Consider the following 21,861-nt stretch of genomic DNA (forward strand, 5'->3'; position numbering starts at 1 on the left):
CGTTGGACGAGTTTTTTTACTGCTATAAACCTCAACACATAGTCTCGTCCCAAGGAATATACCACTTTGCTGCACGGAAGAAAAGTTTAAGGCTCATGTCAAACATGCCTGACTCCAACAGGAATTGGAAAGGTAGATACTTCTTCGTTCAGGGGACGGATTGGATATATCGTCAGGAAGAGTGGGTTACAATGCCATATGGTTTTGACAATACTTGGGGTAATGTCAAGGATTTAGGTTTAGCACCATCAGTTTTTACTTTAACTTTTCCCATTTATTTGTTAAGTGTTTTTGGCGTCGTTTTCCTATTTCAGCTAGTGTTTGTCCAAATATAACTGACGAGCAAGAGGCCTTCATCCGTCAAGTCCTTGAAATTCCATTTGAGCAACGGAAGTGTAGGGACTTGATCACCCTCGACACACTGCACGCATATTGTGAAGGTCCAGAATCGACGCCTAGCTCACAGATTAAACACTTATTCTCGTCGGCGTAAGTAATTTATTTTCTTCCATCGTTTTTTCTTTTTGTTGTCTCTTGATCTAATGCTCGTCATTTGTCCTTTGTAGAAATGGAGGTAGCCATACGAAGAGCACAGGTGAAGGCAGCTGCTGCGCATAGGAAAGAGAAACAAAAAGCAAAGGGGAAGGAAGGGGCGTCCTCATTAGCCCCTAAGGCTGTCGAAAAGGGGGTGCCTAAGAGGAAGGCTGACGAGAAGGACAATCGTCCTTCCAAGAAAGTCACTGTCACCCCCAGGGATAAACTCCCGAAGAAGCCGTCACCTCTCAGGCTGAGCCACGACACAGGTAAGGGATTAATGATGATGTCAGACCCCATATCCCAAGGACTTAACCGTCGTCTTCTAACTCACAAGGACTACGCCATTGAGATGGTTGAGTCAATCATCAAGGAGAAGGACGTGGACCCTTGTGCTAAGGAAATGACAAAGGAGCTGGGGGCGTCAGGCCTCTTTGACCTTGCTCGGGTATGTTTCTTTCTTTCTTTATTTCTTTATTCTTTTAGTTATTTATTACTCAATATGGCTGACAGTTGTTTTGCTTTGTAGGGGCTGGTCCGTATGAAAGCGCTGCAGGATAGGAGCATCACCCAAGAAGGGGTGATTGCTCGTCTTTGCAAACGCAACGGGACCTTGACCGACGAGCAAGAGCAGTACAAGAAGGCCCTTGGTACTCTCAATACGGAGGTGAAGGAGCTAAGGGAGAGCTGAAGGAGGTGGGTCATCAGAAGTAGAAGGAGCAAGAAGCTAAGGCGACAATAGAAAAAGAGCTGACGGCCCTTCTCGGGCAGGTGGAGATGGCCAAGGCTGACACTGTGAAGGAATTCAAGGCTTCACAACCATTTATTGATTCTTCCATAGTCTACTATGGTGATGGGTTTGAGGATTGCCTTAAACAGTTCAAATCCATCTACCCTCACTTTGATTTATCCAAGGTCCCCATGGACGACCCCTTGGTGGCGACACTATCTAGGAGGAAGTCGGCGACTCCACAGAGTCGGAATCTAATCCAAAAGATGATAGCATCATCCTTACTCAACCCACTATGGATCCTCCCGTCACTCCTTTGGTCCCGTCCACTGAGCCTCTAAACGTTGAGACTTTAGCTCAGGACGTTCAAGACAAAGATGACAAGAACCCTCTGGACGCCCCGGCCTCTTAGTTTTCTATTTTTTTGAATTATTGTATATTTAGTCTATCTTTCAGACAATGTTAAATGCCCTTTTTGTTTTTGCCCCCCAACCCCCACTTTTTTTCTTTTTCTTTTTTTTTTCTTTTTTTTTTGTAATGACCTTATTTAATGTATGGTATGCTTTCTACATCCGTTGCTTTTTAGCATGTGTTGATCTTTACGTATATATATGTTTTGCTCATTCTTTGTGCTTAAATGTAAGATGACTTAGGATGAATCCATCAGCCGTGACAAACACCCTTGTCCTGCTAACAATTTTAACAAACCCCAAAGGGATGAATTCGTCCATTCTTGGTCTTTGTGGACATGTTAGTTTTAAGGTATCCTAAACTCGTCCACTAGTGGACCTAGTGATGAATTCATCCATTTGTGGATTTAGTCACGAACTCGTCCATCTATGAACTTAATAATATTGACTCATCCTCATGGGATGAACTCGTCAACTTATGGACTTAATCATGAACCTCATCCACTTGTAGACTTAACCATGAACCCGTCCACTTGTGGACTTAACCATGAACCCGTCCACTTATGGACTAGACAATATTGACTCATCCTTATAAAATGAACTCGTTTCATGGGATGAACTCGTCCATTTGTGGACTTAATTATGAATTTGTCCACTTGTGGACTTGATAATATTAGCTTGTCCTCATAAAATGAACTCATCCACTTATGGACTTAACCATGAACTCGTCCACTTATGGACTTGATAATATCGACTTATCCCCATGGGATGGACTCGTCCATTTGTGAATTTAATTATGAATTTTTCCACTTGTGGACTTAACAATATTGACTCATCCTCATGGGATGAACTCGTCCACTTGGACTTAACCATGAACCCGTTCACTTATGGACTTGATAATATCGACTTATCCCCATGGGATGGACTCGTCCTTTTATGGATTTAATTATTGTCCACTTGTGGACTTAATAATATTGACTCATCCTTATGGGATAAACTCGTCCACTTGGACTTAATCATGGATCCGTCCACTTGTTGACTTAATAATAATATTAACTCATCCTCATGGGATGAACTCGTCCACTTATGAACTTAATCATGAATAAATGCATAGAATAAACATGTAGAAGCAGATAAATACACCATTCATATCTGAATAAACTCCTCTTATTGTGATGAATGCATATGTAGAAAAATCATTCTTTAAAGAAAAATACTTGCCCTTTGGGCTTAAAAAGTACTATGGCAAAAATTAACTAAAATAAATTGGAAAATAAGGAGTGTCGCTCTTCATGCTATCTTCTACTGGTAATACTTCTAGAGATGTTCAGCATTCCATGGGTGGTGCAACTTCTATCCGTCTAGCGTCTCCAAGTGATAGGTGTCTTTCCTCTACCATGACGTGATTCTATAGGGTCCCTCCCAGTTAGGGCCAAGCTTTCCTTATGTAGGGTCTCTAGCGGCGCCCATTACCTTCCTCAAGACGAGGTCTCTAACCTTGAAGTCCTTATGTCTGACTCGGGAGTTGTAGTGCTTGGCCATGAGATCCTAGTATCGTGTGAGTCTTTGCCAAAAATCGTCAGTAAGTCACACAGTGCTCACGCGCTCAAAACAACACCTGCGAAACAAAGACAAAGAACACCCTAGGAAAGTACCGGTATGGTATCGGCCAAAGACCCTCCGAAGGTTAAGTTCAAGAACTTTCACCATTCTAGAGTGCCGGAACTGGGGGAATTATGTGTACCTTAGTTTGTGAGCGTCTTGGGGTTTTTATAGTAGCATGGGGTTGAGATTCGTTGCTTTAAAGATCTTTCCTTGTGAGAGAGATCTTTAATTTGTATATCTTACGGGATCTTTTCCTTGTAGGACTCTCTTGATTAGGGTTAAGCGTAGGGCACAAGATATTTCCTTATATGCTTATGCGTGGAAGTCAAGTCACGTCAGCCTCATCAAAAGGTTCTCTTATCCTCTTTAGCTTCCCCCCATCAACTTCATATCCCGTTAATATATTCTAGTTCTCTCATTCAAATTTTTGTTGTCTTCAAGGTGCAACCGTCAACTTTAAGGTGGAATCGTCAACTTTTATTCTGTTGTTAGGCCATGAACGTGCAAGCGAGGCTGACTAGTTCATTAGGACCGTTGCTTCCACCTAATATGGATGACTTTATCAAAACCACAGAATTACCCTTATCAGTGCATATACCTTAATTGGTGTTGTAAAAGGAATTTTCTATAATCACACTCCAATGAGAATAATAATCTATAGAAAAAGAGGCAAAACTTCACGGTTTATATTTGTTGAAATTTTTGTTATAGAATTTTAGTTGAAGTAGAATTTTCAAGCTCTTGAAACATATATCTAATAGAGTTTTACTTAAACTAAACTATTGTAACACTTGATAAGATAATTATATGTTGAAGAGAAATAATAAATATATAAGATATAAAACCTAAAATTAAAAAAAAAAAAATCTAAAATAAAAAGAAAAAAAAATAGTGGTAACGTGAAAAATTGTGGAAGCTTTAGAGGCTTCGGTTTTATATATACTAGCTTTTAACCTGTGCAAATGCATGGGATTTTTATTTATAATTTTTTTGTTGTATTTTTATAGCGTCTCAAAAGTATTTTTCTTTTTTATTCAAAATCATCAAAAGTAAATCAAATCATACTTCATCATAGTAACATATATTAACACACTTTAAATAAGGGGAAAAAATTAAACTTACAGTAGTGGAAAAACAAATACTTTTCTTCATAACATCATACAAATTTAGATTCATAGCTCAAAATAACATTTGTAATCCTAAAATAAACCAAAAGTCAAATAGTTTAATCCCTTGTTTATGGACTTCATGCTTTCTCTCTTAAAAGTCTTATGGGTCTAATGTTGTGAGCATCCATACCATTGATGATCTTTCTGCATACCTGGACATTTCAGAAGTTTCAAAAAAAATATGTTAAATTGATTCCAAAAAAATAACACATACAAATGCAAAATTAGTTCTACCATCTAAAATCCAAATCACATGACTCAGTGTTAGATAGCTTATCATTTCTTTTTCCTTTAAACCCATCTAATAAAAATCTCTAAATCGAAAAACAAAAACAAAAAAACAAAACAAAACAAAAAACAAAAAACAAAAAACAAAAAACAAAACAAAACAAAACAAAAAAAACAAAACAAAACAAAAACAATTATATTTATGGTAAGCATTAAATTTAGCTTGTACTTATTTTCTTGCCCACTTATCCAATCTGACAATAGGTAAATTATCACGTTTTATATTTCCCAAATATCATCACGATTTTATTTGCCTCATTTGCAACAAACAAATGTCCTAACACCCCTAACAAACCAATGTCCTAACACCCAAACACAAACCCACAACTACCCAAAGTATACCAACCACAAGCCAACATAAATTCATTGGAAAAATGTTTAAAATAATACTCTAATAATAATAATAATCAAAGAAAAACTCACCTTAGGACTATAACCGGCTTAAGTAACATCTAGGATTGTTTTGTGGAGAGGGGGGGGGGGAGAGAGAGAGAGAGAGAGAGCCAATAGATGGAGACTGGAGAGTGGGTGCTAGGTAGTCTCTCTCTCTCTCTCTCTCTCTCTCTCTCTCTCTCTCTCTCTCTCTCTCTCTCTCTCTCTCAATGTCTGCCTTAAGGGGTTTCTCTTTGCAATCTTGGTGGTAAGAAGGTGGCAGGAAACCGAACGTTGGTAGAAAGCTGGCTCAACAGTGGTGGTGGCACTATATCCATAAATATCTCAAATAATATCATGATCCCTCTGCAACCAAGGCTTCCACAACTTCAAAGCTGTTAGGAAATACAATTTTTTGGCTCATTGGAATTCAGTTAGATATGCCAATGAGCATAAGGAACAAAACAATAATTATTAGAATAATATTGTACCTATTCTGTATAAAAGAAGTACATATATAGAGCATCTTTTCAGTTTTTTTTTAATGTAAACTATCAGAAAATTTTGATTATGATCGAATGTATTCTACAATGTGAACCTCAAAGAATAGGAGGTGCCCTCCAACCAAACATGGTCTACTAAATGAATTACATGCAAACCTGCAAACTTAATAGCAACCACTCATTGTCAGCTTTGTTAATACAATTCACACACCAGCAAGCATAAAAGTACAATAACAAAACACATTGTCCGCAATTGTCTATCATTAAAACAAAAGTTTAAAGTACCTAATTCTAGTTATTATGCAAATAGAGTGAAAGGCAATAAAAATTTTTAATAGAAAATATGAAAGAAAAGCCAATTGGCAGTAACAAAAACTTATTCTAAAAGAGAACCAAGTAATAGCATTAAAGAGAAGGCTAACCCATATTAGACTCCATACCACACACTTGCCTTGACAAACAAACATTTACCACCTCCAAGACTTTTACTATATTAAACAAAAATGAAACACAACTTCTCCCATAAATCTAAGTTGCATTTCTTTCCATTCGAGTTTCACTGATTTTTTGCAAATAAATTTTGGCTCTAGGGAATATTTTTTTTTATTAATGAAATAGTCCTATCTAGTAAGTTCTCTACTTATCTTCCTTTCGAAGATAAATATATTCCTTTCTCAAAAGTTAGATTTATGTTAACTCTCACAATTAGTCTTAAACCACATCCACTTAAAGCAAAGTAGCCACAAAAGGTAAAAAAATCAATCCTCTTGGGACTTGGGAATATGGATATTAGTATTACACATTTGTGCTGTATGATTAGAATACAAATTGGTCACAAAGTTTCATCATTTAAATACACATCTTACTCAGTCATGAAGCCATATTTAAGGTAACACGTTTTTTTTTTCTATAATACCAAGATTGTACCATACGTAATTAATTGGCAATAAAAAATGAACTCAACAAAATATGACCCATACCCCTCTGAATTCATCACCTTATTCTTTCATTCTTCAACAAAATAAAAAATTGAAGGAATTGAAAAGTCTTCCCTCCACAGAGATTCATGTTACTACTTCTATAGGATTTGGATTAAGGGAAAACTCTCACTTTACTTTTTCATTCCAACTTAATTTATATTGTTTATAACTTTGTCTAGAATAATCTCCTGCTCTATTTCATCATTCAAATTGTCCAAAAGAGACTGAGACTCACTTAAGTTCTTTAAATCCGTTCCTCTGTGTATTAACCCAGACAACATAGATAGATAAACATGAACAATTTTAACCCAAATAACTTAATTATAACTAAATATAACATAAAGACCTAAACTGAAACCAATCCAAACAAATATAAAAAACTTGATCCTATTTAAAGCACAAACTAAAAAGCTAATAGAAAAACATAACTTCAAGTTAAAGACCTAAATCAAAACCACTCCAAATAAAATATCAAATTCTGATAATATTTAATGAACAAACTGAAAAAAAAGAAAAACATATTGGTAGTGGCTCTGGCATGATGATGGCAGGAAGAAATTCAATTAAAAATAAACACATCATACTGACTTTGTTCTCTAGGTTTTTTTTTTTTTTTTTTTTTTGGTAGTTAAGCAGTAACAAATGAAAAGGAAAATCATTTAAAAATAAATGTAATAGAATATAAAGTAACAACTCTGCATTGATCCAACATGAGATCAAAACATGCGTGAAAGGAAATAAAAATAATGCATAGTATATAATGTGCAAATTAGGAATTCCCAATAGAAATGCTACAAAAAAATGAGTGTGGCACAAATAATTAGTCTATTTAATTGAAAACATTCTAATTTTGTGAATCCTAGAACATGTTTGGAAGTAATATTCATTGCCAACTATATTCTGAATCTCCCTTGGTAGGACATTTACATCCAACTTCAATTTTTGTATACACACAGTCATAAATTTAGGTAAGTATACATACATACATCATGACATGTACCATTAGTTTTTTTTTTTTTAATAAGTTTATTGCATTCATAGTACTATACTAACCTTGCAAGCTAGAAATTCTCAAATATCTTGAGCATTCTAATGAAAATTTATCTAATTTTTAGAAATGTTCAAAATTGAAATTTCTCTTCAACAACAAATAGTAATGTGCCGAATCAATCAAAGCATGTAAACCCCGATTTTAAGATACAATATGTAAACCATATTGGATATATTATTGTCTTTAATAAAAAATAAGTATTTCTTTAACTCACAATTTCAAGTAAATTTCTACGTTTTCATTCACATTCATGTCTTCATTCTAATTAATAATTTACTTTAAGTTCTAACCATTCACTTTTGTAATTGTATTCTACTGCTAATCGAGCAATCATATCAAGATTATAATGGGCAGTCCTTTTTATTGAGTGTGCGTAAGGTTGAAATCTTATAGGATGCAATTACTGTGTTAGGAAAGACTACGTTGGAGAAATTTCACAGTACAGTATCCTAAGGTAACAACATTCATGAAAATCGTGAGAAAAACTAAAAAAATGCTAAAGACCACAAACCAAATATACAATTTTGTTTTGAAATTGTAATTAGTAATTATAGAATTCTTACATGATGAAGCTCGAGACAATAAGAGGAAAATATTAAAAAAGATAAAGTATGTAAGAGGAAAAGCTACGGAAAACATGCAGCGTACCTTTGTAAATTTTTTTTTTTTTTTAAATGTTATATAATGATATGTATGTGTACAACGTTGGTAAAGGTAATTGCATCCTTTGTTGGTAATGCCAATTTAAAATAACCTATGTCCACACCCTTATAATTCCACACAGTCCAGAGGCTCCAACAAAAGAAATCACATGTAATTAAATAAGTAAATAAATAAACAAAAAAAAATCACAAATTAGAATTTAGACTTTCGAAATACAGTAATTAAAAATACTCAATTGAATTCTAAAAAGATAATGATTGTTCACAAAGATGAAAAAATTACCTAATTATGCAACTTAGTTTTTCTTCACTAATGGCTAACATGTCCTCTTAGTTAAACCTAACTATTAAATTTCATTCGTTGACTAAACTCACTTGATGTAAGATCTTAATAACATCAGCATTAGTAAATAACACTGAATAAAGTTACAGCAAAGTACCATACACACTCCCTCTCACTTACATTTCAAAGATGATTTGACTTAAATCCAATTACTATAGCCAAATCCAAATCTAACTCAAATACAAAAATCCAAACATATCCAACCAAATGACTAAACATAAAAATAAAGTTATGGCATAATTTAAAAATGAATAAATAAATAAAATAATTATAAAAAAATAAAATTAAAAAAAAAAAAACCTTTACTTATAGCAGTTTCAGCTACATGACATATTCTCTACTTGTCTCCTCAACTTATTGAAATTTCATGGTATTTAAATATCAGAAGTAATCTACAATTAGCAAAGTGAACGTAGAGATATGTTGCTGAATTACATGCTCTTTCTAAAGATAACTCCATCATTGCCCAACCTTTCATTAAGCTTTGACCTGTATCACATTAAGAGTAAATCCCTCTCTCCTACCCTCAGTTTCACAATGATTATAAAATTAACACAATTATCATATAATAAGAAGTAAATTACTCATTCCATACAAGCAAAAAGAAACTATAAAATAAACTGATACAAACCCGAAGGAGAAAGAAGCCAATGATTTGAAATATTGACCATGGCCAATGTAGATAGTGAACACTTTAGGTAATCAAGTCATTTAAGAACTATTGGGAGAATTATACACATCATAAAACTTAAATTATAAACAATAAAAATAAATTTTAGAATAAAAAACAACAGCAAAATTTTATGAAACAATTTGTGAGCATATTACTAAAATGTAGTTACCATTACCATTACCATTAGTGGAATCTTTCTAACATGGAGACCATCAATTACATACAGTTGGGTCAATGATTGGTGAGGAAATGGTAGAGAGTTTTTTGGAGGACTACCAACACATACTTATTTATCTTCAAAAGGCTAAAAGTGAGTGATTTGTATGACTCAATCTGTAATGTGCTTTCTCTTCTAATACCAATGAATAACAGATACACCAGCTTTCTTGTCTTCCAAAATAGCAAGCATCATTATTTAATTTTAAAAATCTGATGTTCGATAACACAGGATAATTTGATTTAAAAAATCTGATGTTCGATAACACAGTATTATCCAGCAGAGAGATTATATAAGCCATTCATATACTGGATGTGATAGGCAGAGAATGTTCATTAGTTTAGATAACTATAATTAAAATGGGCATAAGAAAAATGTTATCTTTTACCTTCAATGATTAATACATTCAAAGAACTTGAATTTGATGAGAACAGCAACAAACCCCAAAAAAATAAATCATACCAATAATAAACACATCTATAAAACATTTATCAAACAGGTAATATGTACATGGTACAAATCTTTTTTTCTTTTTTTTCTTTTTTGTGATGATTGCAAACTCTCCAACATAAGCGCTAACTTACTAGATATCTAAAAATATATTATATTAAAATTGGTATTATCTATATATATATATATATATAAAACCGAAGCTTTTGAAGCTTCCACAATTTTCCACGTCAGCACAATATTTAAATTAAATTAAATTTTCCACCTCATCACTGTTTTCTTTTTTCAATGCAAGTTAGACTTCTAGCCAAATAAGGACACTCTCCCACCGCCTCTACTCTCTCCTATTTAAGAATTGCTTGCGTAGAAAACCTAAGCCCCAAAAACTATTCGTGGAGAAGATGATGTTTAAGGACCCTCACCACAAAGTGAATATTGAAACTGACATCTTTTTATAAAGGTTGGTCAATATCTTATATTTATATGAATGGCCGTTGGTCACCACTATTTTTTTATTATTTTTATTTTAAATTCTTTTTATTTTAGATTTTATGATTAGATCTGCTATTATCTTCTTTTGCCGCAACACAATTTTCTCCTTAAAACTTATTTTTCTTCAAGATTTTTTTTTAGGGCAGCTCATGCTTCATAATTCACATATTCTACTTCTATATTGGACTCCTCTCCTTCTTCGGTCAATGCATCAAGATTAGGGTTATTTGATTTGTTCAATAAAAATTATAGATTTGTTTCTTTTTCTTATAAGTTTGTCAATTGTTGTTTTGTTTATTTAATTGCTGGGCCTGAATCTTTTAATTAAATCTTCAAATTTTTTAAACCTTTTATAAGTTTTAATATTTTGAATTTTAACATTTAAAAGGTAACTCATATTTCTCTAATATTTCTATGTTGTGTAGACATTTTTTTTTTTTTTTGTTTATTATATTTCTCCATTGTGTAGTCACATAATTTTTGTTTTGTTTTAATAAATTCTTGGCTCAAAATCTTCTAATTGTTTGGTTTACATATGAATTTTTAAGTTCATTTTTTGCAATATATTTAATTGTCTGGCCAATTTCAATAGTAGAAAAGCTATAATCATGGATTCCCTTCTTTCTATTGTATTTCTCTATTGCGTAATTATATATATATATATATATATATATATATTGTTTTATTTCAATACTTTTGAAGCTTTGAATCTTCTGATTTTTTTTTTTTTAAATTTGTTTTGGCCTTTTGGAAGCTTTAACATCATAACTTTTGGGTTTTATTTTTTCTATTATCAGAAATTATCTAGAAGATTTCAATGAATATCCATGGATTATTCTTTTTTAGGGTAACCCATCTTTATCTTATATTTATATTCCTAACTTTTTTTTCCTATAATTTTTTCTTTAATTCTCCGTGTTTACGTCTCTTTTTTTTTTCTTATTTTTACTTTCATAGCGTATGTACATGTTGTGTATGTTCTTTGATTCTTTCTTTAATGATTTTTGTGTGAGTATGTGTCATCATATCTGGGTACTTAGGCAAAATCTATAAAGACTAAAGATGCTTCTTTTCTTTTTTTCTTTTTTTCTTTTTTGTAATGAATCCTGTGTTTTTCATGACTTTAGTGAGTCATATTCTTAATGATCGAAATGGTTTTATTTGACGTGGATTTTGTTCATATTGGTTTCAAAGTTTATTTCTTGGCTTATATTATAGATTGTAATATATTTATTCATCAAACTATTTAGTTGAGTTTGTTTTCGAAATTGTTTTCAGTGTTGGACATTTTCTTGAAGCATGTTGGTATCATATATTAAAATAATGTTAAGTTGATAATAATAATAATAATATAGTTTAATAAATGTTTGAAATGTATAGCTGTTAACAAATGTTTTAGCTAGATGATTTTATTTTACAAATTCAATTTTGGTGTTGTAGTAAAATAAATAAAGATTAAATTATATATTGTATTCAATACATTTCTCGTACATCGCACGGATTAGCGACTAGTAGTATTATATTATAGAAAGCATTGCTAATGGAAGCCTAACACAAATAACAATATCTAAACCAATCCAACCAAGAAATTATAACCTAAATCATATTCAATCCCCAGATTTATTAAATGAAAACAAAAACAAAAAAAAACTTTACCAGTTATGGCTTAACGGCATGTCTCTTTGTGCTTGCGATTCCAACAAACCTTAACCGAACAATTTGCTTTGATTAAATTAGATACTCTAGATTGTAGAAAGATTCCACTTCATTTCTGCAGAGAAATAAATTGAATGATTTAAATCCAAAAGAGAAGAATTCAAACAAACCCATTACCAAAAATATTTAACAAAAAATAGTCACATATCATAATTCTAATTTCCTTAACCCTAATTCTTGGAACCAAAATCTAACTGCGATTGTATAAGTGGAAAACATATAGCAAAACTAATTTAACTTTAAATTTGGTGGAAAAAAAAAGTAAGAGAAAGAATAGGGACTCGTTGAAGGCATTGTTAATCAAAAAGTTAGAAGAGGAAGGAAGAATTTTTGAAAGGAATCGGGAAACGATTCTCTTTTTTCTCAAAACAAAAGCAAATATCTACAATCATTTTGATAGAAAACCCTAAAACCCAAAACAAAAATGAATCAAATCTAAATCTATCCAACAAAAAAAGGGTAAAATTTCATACCCAAATCTAAAATGGAAAAAAAAAATTACTGGTTCTGGTTCCGATGATTCGGGTGGTTGATATATGGCCTAATGGTTTCTTTCTATGCTTGCTATTCCAATGGTCTAAGTCTAGCCAGGATAAAAAATAATCACCAGCCTTGGATATTTCTCTCTTTCTCTTGGGGTCCAACAAACAACTCTATTCTCTCTCTTTCTCCATATACGGGCAAGCCTTTTGAATGTAATTTACTCATTTAAGCAGTTAGTGTTGTATTTATACTCAGAGACCATCAGACTGTTTTAACGCTGTGGATTTATTAATGTAATTTTACACAATTTACAAACTCGGTCAAGTCAAAAAACCCTATTGGGTCACATGGGTTGCTTAAATCTACCAGTAACGAAATTTTACTGGTGTATATGGAGACCAATTTCTACAAAGTCGAAGTGTAGAACAAAGTCAGCAGAGGGCTCAGACCACACTAAATTAGCTTCTAACTTACACTGCAAAGCTACTAGAAGCCTTGTATGCTGTTTGACTTCAACCAACACCAATTGACTGATGGATCTAAACCTACGTTGTTGTAATCATGGTTGTTAAAATCAGGATCTAGATTGTACGATCCTATGATCTTACGATCTTACCTGCCAAAAAGATCCGGATCATTTCAAGATCGTTCATATTCAAGGATTGGTACTGGGATCGTTTAAGATCGGTGGGATCGGTAAGTTCGTACATCCAAATGATCCCACACGATCCCAATTTCTTGCCAATATCTTTGGGCTAACAGATGACTATTTGGGCTCAAATAAAATAAAAAAACAACCAATGCCTAGTTTTGATCTCTTCTTTGAGTTTATGAGAAGAAAGAGGCAAATTTTACAAAGAATATAACCAAAAATTAAACCCACAATAATGATACTACTACCTGCGTGCTTGCAATAGAGGAAGTTTACACTTTAGCTTTGTCATTGATGTTTCACAGATTTGCAAAAAAGAAATTCCAATGAAGTTGAGGTGAAAGGGCAAATTTACTAAGGAGAAATGGCGAATTTTCAAAGGAGAGAATCAAACAAAAGTTAAAAGAGAAGAAGGAAAAGTGAATCAGAAGGTAGGGTAGGTGGGGATAGTGGGTTCGTGGGAGTATTAATGGGATATGAATTTTCTACTATGGTACCACGTTTTTGCATGCTTCCTTGATTGAATACCATTTGTTTCTAACTTTATTTTAGGACTCCTCTTCTCCTAAAAAAAATAAGATAAAGTTAAAAACAAAGTAAGAGTAGTAAATATAATACCTGGCATTCTATAAGTATTTTGTTTTGAAAAATATAAAACAATTTGAAGTTCTTCTTATCTTAGTTATTATGTATATTCTGTCAAATTTATATCTACCAAAAAATTTATTTCAAATTTATTATTTTCTTTAATGATATATTGATTCTTTAACATACACCATTATTATAAGTGATTTTCCACCTTATTAGTGTTTTTTTTAACTAAACATTTATTTAACTTTTTAGGATAATCTATGTTAAAAATTAACTTATAGTATACAAATTATAATAAATTGATGAAAATTTTGTCTTTTTTTTTTTTAATGAATTCATAATTTATATGATTATTTAACATATAAATTCACTATCAATGTTTTTTTTTTTTTTTTTTAAATTGATCCTACGATCCACAATCCTACCATCCCTCCACGATCTTACATAGGATCTCGATTTTGACATCCTTGGTTGTAACTGTGTTTGTAGGATCCCAATGTCATCAAACCCAATTTCTAACATCCAACTACACCTTCTAATCCCACATAGTAGTTGCATCCCTTTAGTACAACTATACAAGTTGTCAAAAAAATCAATAACATTAGTGGATTAGTAACAGTTTAATAAAAATTAAGACAACTTACATATATCTAATGCATTGATAGCTTATAATGTGTTTATTACTACTAAAATTGAATTATTGTAGGAGAAAAAGAGAAAGAGAAACATGTTTGATGAAATCAATGCTCTAATACTATCGTCGGGCCAGAGAATGGCAGGAATTGAAGAACTCAATTTCTTCTTTTACGGGTCTTCCTTAAGGTTTTGTTTAGTAGCCGTCTAGGTTTCTTGTGGTTGGTTTGGAAGAGAAGAAGCATAGAAGGAGAGGGTTTTGTTTAGTAGCTGTTTAGTCTTCTTGTGCCTAGTTTGAAAGAGAAGAGGCATAGAGGGAGAGGTAGAAGGAGAGACAGAAGCAAGTAATTGAAAGAGAAATCTTATTTGGTTTTTGGTTTTTGGTTTTTGTTTATATATGTAACATGCTTTATCATTAACCAGTATCCACTCAAATTAAATAAATGGTCAAGATCAAAACCCCATTAAATTAAGAGAAGTGATACGTCCACAATATTTTTACAACACTTTTATAACAAATCATATGTAGTAAGCTATTATTGTTTCTAATTTGAATTCACAATTTAAATTACTTTTTTGCCCACTTGTAACAGCCAATAACAACCTATCACTTAGAATTTGTTGTGAAAATATTGTGAAAATGTTGTACACATAGCATTTCTATTTCATTGGTTTAGATTTAGGTGGATATTGTATCCAAAAAAAGGGGGTATAGTAGAATGACCCATATTAAACACATTAATGCTAAAAACATTCTCATATTAATGTTATCATATTTAAACACATTTTATGTAACATATAAATATATTAGCGATACTAGGGTTACACAATTTCCCACGCCCAAATACATACTCTATTTACATATCAACTCTTGATTGGATTTAGGCCCTTTTGGATATATATTATTGATAGTTTCTTTAAGGCTCTCTCTCCTTTCCCCGTGTGTGTGTGCGTGTGTGTTAAAATACTTAGTATTCTCAACAACAACAAAAAACTCTTGATTGGATTTCATCACTTTTACATGGGCCCACCATATGTAACACATGTACCTGTAGAGGCTAAAATCCAATTAAGAGTTTACACATAAACAAGGTGTGAATTTGAGTGTAGAAGGAGGTGTGTCCCTAGCATTACACTATACACATTCCCAAGTCCTAATTGGTTTGATACAGAAATATCAATATACAGTAATAGCAATTAAAAAGGAAAAAGCATGGCTTTTCAAGCCATTTTAAAACTTGCACTAATTGAATTGAGGAAACTCATAATAGGCAGGTTTAATATCATTCCAAAATTGGAATTTCAATTTTAAAAAAGAAAGTGCAAACTATACTTTTCGTCCCTAACCTTTACGCTGAATGTCAATTTGGTCATTAATATTTCAAATGTGTCAATTTAGTCTCTAACATTTTGCTTTTGTGTCAAAATAGTCCGTGCCACCAACTGATGGATGGAAAATGTTTACATGGCTAACAACCAAAATAAAAAAATTATTTTTTATGTGACATATACTGCCACGTGTACTACCACATGAAATTAAAAAAAAAAAAATTAAGAAGATTAATTTAGAGAATTTGTTAATATCAAATATAATTTAAATGAAAAAACTCAACCAAACTAAAATCCAACGAATACAAATATAATAGTTGCATTCCTTAGCAAAGGGTTTGAAAGTCAAGAGAGGTAGAACGTTATTTTTAGTTTCGTTTCATCCTATATCATCATCCATCAGTAACAATATGCAATATCATCCTCCTCACTTGCCACTCTTTCTATCATCCGCTACCATCGCAAGCTCCTTTGCAAGAGAAAGAAGAAGAAGTACTGTGTGGGTACTATCATTTTGCAAGACAATGGCTATATTGATGCGGCAAATGCAATGATGGTGGTGGGCTATAATAATGATGTAGAAGAGAAGAAAGAAAATGGATCCAAAAATAAATAAGCGGCGGAAATGTTGGGCATAGAGGGTTGGGGGCCTTTGAAAACAATTGCATGGCTCATTGTACTAGGTAATATACTTTGATTTGAACAAAGCTTGGGAAATCAACAAAGATAATAGTAAAGTGAAGAAATTTAGAAATAACGCATAAAGTGCATTGAATCAAAGGGTGGGTTTGATTTATTATCTCATCATGTGTGTGTTTTCTCTAATATTTTTTTAGAGCGGTGAATCAATTCAATGGGTGAGCTTCATTTTTGAGACTAGGACTCTGGGGATTTCAATCCTAGTTTAGGGATTTTTTTTTTAATAATTAAAACTCAGAACCACATGTGACAACATATGTGGCATAAAAAATAATTTTTTACTTTTAGCCACGTCAACATTTTTCATCCATCACTTAATGACACCAATAGTTTGAACTGACTATTAGCAGAAATTGGTGACGAAATAATTCGTTGCCTAATCTATTGAAATTGAAAATTAAAAAATATATATATACAATCAGTGACGAAATATTTTGTCACCTTATATGGTCAAATAAAAAAAATTACAAATTAAAAATCATTGGTGACGAATTTATTTTGTCTCTGAATATAATGTTTAGTGACGAAAATATTAGGTAACGGGGCGTAGATGACGAATGCTGTTTTTTCACCATATGTCTTTGGCGATGAAATAAGGACATACTATGACAAAAAGTGTCGTCACCGTAGTCTACTTTTGTTGTAATGGACAGTGACTATCTTGATACAAGACCAAAATATTAAGGACTAAATTGACACGTTATCTATATCTTCCATTCAAAAGAACTAAATTAACACATTTGAAATGTTAAGGATCAAATTGACATTCAACCTAAAAGTTAAGGACCAAACATATAGTTTACCAAAATAAATAAATAATAAGCCATCAATAGATGATAAACGAATTTTATTAAATTCTCTATTCTATCAAACTAAGTGTTCCTAAGAAATTATAAGATGCACATGGTGGACAAGTGATGTGGTCCATCATTCCACTAAAAAACTTCCACCTGTTTAAAATTGTTAATTAAAAAAAAAATTAACAGAAATTAATTATTGACCCAGTAATTTTAAACAAGTAAAAGATTTTTATTAGAATGATGGACAAGTGACGTGGTCCACCAGAGGACTCTATAATTTCTGGTTTTCCTTAACCTTACGTGTACGTTTCATATTTTATTTTTGGGCGTGTATAATGATGCTGTCTAGTTGTCTACATGGAGAATATATGGTTATGGTGCTGAATAATTTTGTGGATTTAAATGGATCGTGGATTGATGAAAGTTTATTATAAAAATATATATTATTATTATTTGTCCCGTTTGAGTTTTCCCCTACAGTAGAGTGACAACTCTACCAACCGCTATATTATTATGTATCTATTTTTTATTCTTTTTAAATTTGGATTATTATTTATAAAAAATTAATTTGTAACAACTAACAAGCATAAAGTCAGCATCAGTCTACCGTGGTTTGCCACTCAATAAGGAAAGTTAGACAGAAATAAAGAAGGAATAGTTGAAATAAAATTTATTTTCACTTTCATCAAAAAAAAAAAAAAATTATTTTCACAATTTCACCCAAAAAATAAAATAAACTAAACAAAATTTGAGTAATGTTATATGATAAAAAGTCAAAAAAAATTAGACCCTTTTGAATTTACACCACTGTCAGTTTCTTTAAGATTTTCTTCCCTCTCCTCGGGTGTGTATGTTAAAAATATTTAGTATCCTTAAAAAAAAAAAAATATCACAAAAATTTCACAACATTTCTAAATTAGTATGCCAACTCACACATGGGCTCACCGCAATCTCGAATATAATTTTTTTCTTAATGATGTGATATACTAAATTAAGAATGCTTGCAAATTTTTGCTGTATCTATTGCATTAATCATAAAATTTCGAAGTCTACCTCATTCTCCCGCTTCAGCAGTACATAGTCCATACAACCCGTTGCATTAACAATGATAATTTTGATAATTTCTCCAACCAAATGTTGAATTGACAAGTATTAAAAATTGAAAATGTTGCGTAGAATAATTGTTGGGGAAACAAATTTCTTGTATTTGTTCTATTCTGCTGAAGGAAGTAACAATTAGCAAAGTTGGTGTTTCATTTGATGAGGTGATTTGGTTGTCTTATTTGTTAATGGATATATTTTACATTTAATTGAAGATTTTTAATGTGTATCGATTGTTATTTGAATATTTGCTAAAACTCATAAGTTGTTGGAGTATATTTTATCTCTAACCATAGATGTTTAGAACTTCACTTGAATATCGTTCAAGATTCTTTTAGCTCAACTTGTTAGCATATATTAGTATTTTCAAAAAAGACATTCATGATTTAAATTCTCATTTTATTGTTATAATTATCAAATTAAAAAATAAAAATAAAAAAAGAAATTAAAAAATAACTTTATTTGAATGACAATAATTGTGTACATTTGAATAATTTTGCTTTTTTTGAGACTGAAGTTTTGCTATTTTTTATTATTGAGAAAGATGGGATTTTTTTTTCCTTAATGGGGACCCGTTAAAATAAGCCCAAGATACTGACTTTTGGGGGCCAAAAGGACAAATACCATATTTGGGCAAAATATTAGCATTTTACTACTGTTATGAATTTATAACTCGAATTTTAAGTATAATTTCAGTTTGTTTCTCAAAAAAAAAAAAAAAAAAAGTATAATTCCAGTTTCTCATAATCAAGTTCCTTCAAAATGTGCCCAGACACCATTGATTTGGCATTTTTAAATTAAAAAGTGTACATCCATTGCTATTCTTAGAGTACGTTTGATACACTGAATGTGATTATAACTGGAATGGTAATCTTTATTACTAGGAATAAAAGGTGTTGTAATGGAATAACTAAACCTATTCAATAGTTTGATTGTGAGTTGTAACATTAGAATAAAACTTATGATCTATTTTAGGAAATATCTCATTCATACAAATATATTTCCTAGAAAATAATACATTTTAAATTTTAGAGAGATGGGTTATTTTTTGATGATTTTTTATTTCCATAATTGTTAGGTGGATATGGAAAGTTTATTTATTTGGAAATATATTAATGTTAGAAATTATTATATCTACTAAGGAATAGCTATTATAACCCTTTTAGAAATGAATAGTTATTCCTCATTTTTAAGAATAACTATTCATAAGGAATGACTATTCCCTGTAATAAAAACATAACCAAACTATTGGATAGCTAAACTATAAGAATAACTATTACATTACAGTACCTATTACAGTTTACCAAACGTGCCCTTACAGTAAAACAGAGGTGGATAGGGAAGTGCCTTTAATAGGAAAGTCTCTGGAATTGAATAGAAGGTAAAATGATTTCCTTTAAAAAAAAAAAAAAAAAATTTTGGCATATTTGAATTTTCAAAACTTTGATTGATTTGTCTCCATCAATTCCTGGTGATTGCTTTAAAAATATCGCGTATGCCAGACAATCATGGCAGGATTTTGGGAAGAGGATTAATTTTTATGACTTATTCAAGTCAATTTGTGGATGCTACGTATTTGGTTTTCTTTCCAACCTCCATGTGATTTGTGATTTGTACACTGTCTAGCTTCTCTAGAGTACTCGATTTTAGGAAATTCAAATTACATAACTCGACTTACAAAATAGTAGTAAATTGGTAAATATTTTAAAAACAGTAATAAAATGTTAAATATTTCACCCAAACATGGTATTAGGTCATTTTTGCCGATTTTTTGGGTTTTCCAAAAGACTTAGGCCCCATTTAGTAAAGCATTTTAAATATATGTTTTCAGTTTTTAAACAACATTACATTCATTTTTATACACTTTTTCACCCACACGTATTTCAAAAAATATAAATAACATTACTCAAACACCTCTACTAAACAGGCCCTTAGATTTGTTCATTAGCTTCCGTATGTAGTTGCATAAAATTTTGGTATTCATCTATAATACAATTGATAAAACAATTTGTTTAGGATTAATATGTCTAGTAGTTGAGTATAAAATTTCATGGTGTAATAATACCGTTTTCCATATTTTGTGAATTTATAATATTATCTATTGGATAATTTATATTTTGTGAATTTGTTTAGTGTACAGTACTATCTATTGGATAAAGTCTAGCTAAAAATTTATAAAAATTATTATAGATTGGTTTTAGAAGTCTTAAAATTCGTTTGGAAACAGTTTATTTAATTAAAACTAAAAATTTTTTGTTGAAAGTGTAAAAAAAAAAATGTTAAAAGTTAGCTGAATATATAGTACAATGAAACACATAAATAGTACTAAAAAATGCAATTAAACCCTTAAATAGTACCAAAAAGAAGCTAAAAACTAAATAAATTGAAAAAAAAAAGCTAAAGGAAATAAGAACATCTCAAACTCATCCTAAAGTTGGAATGAAAGCTACTACCTATTATTATTATTATGCTATTACTTACGTGAATAAGTTTCACGTAAATGGATTAATATTAAAATCATTTTTACTCTTCGTATTCTATTTGCATGTGCTCTAAATTTATCGACACATATTTGATTTGCCAAATAACAAAAAAATTTATAAAAAAAAAAAAAAAATCTAAAGAACTAATTTTGTGTTATATTAAATGACCATTATTAAAATCTTTCACTGACTGGGCTTTATCCATTGGATCAACCAAAACCTTAGATGAGTCATAGAGGAGTTGGTTTCAATTAAATAAGTTTACTTTTGTTATTTTAATATTATGCTCGATTCTTTATTGATTCGTGGTATTCTATTCTATATTTGATGATTTTGTCATGCTTTGCAAAAAAAAAATATTAAATATAATACTTTGAATATCAAGTAAAATACCACACACACAAAAAAAAAAAAAAAACCAAATTTGATTTCATATTATGTAATAAACACTACTCTTAATAGAAAAAAGTTGCTATAAACACTTTGTTACATGCATTTAGAGTCACAATTTCAGTTGATTTTTTGCATGTGTATAATAAAGTGTGTATTAAACACTATTCACAATACCGTTTTTTGATTTAATAATTTGATTCGTATTAATATCAAGTTTAATGGTTTAGAGTGGAAATCTAAACATCGGTTACAACTTACGATTGCATATAATTTTACTTTTGTTATTTAATATTATGCTTGATTCTTTATTGATTCGTGGTTTTCTATATTTGATAGTTTTTTACTGCTTTGAAAAAGAATATTATAAAATATGCAAAAAAAAAAAAGAATATTATAAAATAGAAAATATTTATTACGTACACAATTAATTAAAATTTTTTTTTTGAGTCCAGGTACATAATTAATTTGGTTTGTATTAATATCAGCTTTAGAATTGAAATAT

The sequence above is a fragment of the Quercus lobata genome, chromosome 2, assembly GCF_001633185.2.
Source record: "Quercus lobata isolate SW786 chromosome 2, ValleyOak3.0 Primary Assembly, whole genome shotgun sequence".
Taxonomy (NCBI): domain Eukaryota; kingdom Viridiplantae; phylum Streptophyta; class Magnoliopsida; order Fagales; family Fagaceae; genus Quercus; species Quercus lobata.